Below are 1,582 nucleotides of genomic sequence, written 5' to 3'. Positions count from 1 at the left end.
AACCTCGTGGCTCCTGTTCCGGCCTCTTGGCCTTCCCTCCAGCTGTCCTCCCTCCCTCCCACCCTCCCGTGGCCACTTGTCTCTGGGCCTCCAGGCCTCTGAACAAGAGACCCTGTGTTCTCCAGTGGGGCCTGGGCGGGCAGGGCGGGGGAGGGGCTGCGCAGGGAAGAGGGCCGTGGCTTCTTGGTGTGTCCCCTCCAAGGCCTTCCCTGGGCCACAGGACGCCGGCTGACTCTCAGACGTGGCCCTGCAGGCTGCCACCCTGAACAGAAGCGCCCCCACACCCGCCAGGGACGCGACTGGACTGGACGCGAGGGCACCGGAGAGGGTGGGGGTGGAGCTGCTCCCTTGGGGTTTCTGTACTGTAGGAGACCCAGCCTCCTCTTTCTCTCACGGAGCAGCTGGTGGAGTCGAACCGCCAGGGTCTGCTTGTTAGCGGCTCGGCGCAGGGTCCACGGTGCCTGCCAGCAGGCTTCCCGGAAAGAGTTGATCAAGCCCTAATGGCAAAGAGGCCATCGCTGGATCCTCTCAGGAAGAAGCAGGGGCTGGACCAGCCGGGGCCGGGGATTCCAGGGGAGCTCAGTGGCGGACAGATGGGGAGAAAGCTGGGAGTACATCCAGGTGGGAAGGCCTGAGCTGGGGGAGGGGAGGAGGCCCGAGGGTGCTCATGATCAAACTCAAACTACTTGAGTCACTTCCCTTGAGACCCTAGAGGGCAGGGTAGAAATGCCACCACCACCACCACCCCACCCCGCTCCCCCACTCCAAGGCGGTAACTCTTTACGGGAGTAGAAAGCCTCTTCTCCCACAGAGTGGCTGCTGGTGGTTTCAAGCGGTTGACCTCCTGGCTATAAGGAGCTGGGTGCGTGTGCCGTGTCCCAGGCCGCCGAGAGGTGGCTCTGGGATGGCGTGGCGGCGGTGAAACGGCCCACTGGCTTCTGAAAGGTCGGTGGTTCGAGCCCACCAGCTGCCAGAAAGCACTGGTACAGTTGTGCTCTGAGACCCCAGGGGGTGGCGAGAGCCGGTGGGGCGGACACAACACGAACCAGTGGCCTACTGCCTGCCACAAAGCAGCCCTGGTAGTACCAAGGTGAAAATGTCGGTGGTTCAAACCCACCAGCCGATGTGCAGTTGAAAAGATCTACTTCCCCCCCAGAAGTTGGCCTCCCGGTGCAGTTCTATTTTGTACAACGTGCTGGAGGGGATGCTATGAGTTAGAAGAGAGAGGAGAGGGCTTGTTTGCGTGCAGGTGGTCTTTGTTGTGTCCGTGAGGCAGGGGCTATCTGAATTCAACCCGCTAAAGAGACTTCAGACCGAAGCCTGGTGCCGCGCAGGCGCAGTCCGAGTCTAATGCACGGCGACCCGGGAAAGTCTCCGCGGCTGCAAACCTTCACGCAAGCAGACAGCCTCATCTGGCTCCCGCCGAGCGGCTGGTGGGTTCGAACCTCCCACTTGGCAGGGAGCAGCCCTACGCCTAACTCACGGCGCCATCAGGGCACCTTCCTGAGCCAAGGCGGAGGAGCCAGCACCCAAGGAGAAGATGAGAACAGGTCAAGGGACCTCTTGGCAACCGGGGGGGGGG

The 1,582-nt window shown here is 62.6% G+C and overlaps 1 protein-coding gene across 3 annotated transcripts in view; it reads right to left on the bottom strand.

Annotated features, from left to right (window-relative positions):
• Positions 1 to 1,582, bottom strand: part of JOSD2 (Josephin domain containing 2) — an 8,019-nt gene that overhangs the window by 4,689 nt on the left and 1,748 nt on the right. The window lies entirely within an intron of this gene.

This window comes from Echinops telfairi, unplaced genomic scaffold, assembly GCF_000313985.2.
Source record: "Echinops telfairi isolate 266 unplaced genomic scaffold, ASM31398v2 ScPeMD7_655;HRSCAF=1070, whole genome shotgun sequence".
Classification (NCBI taxonomy): domain Eukaryota; kingdom Metazoa; phylum Chordata; class Mammalia; order Afrosoricida; family Tenrecidae; genus Echinops; species Echinops telfairi.
Note: the sequence above shows the minus strand (reverse complement) of the source record. Positions and strands in the feature narration are given on the sequence as shown.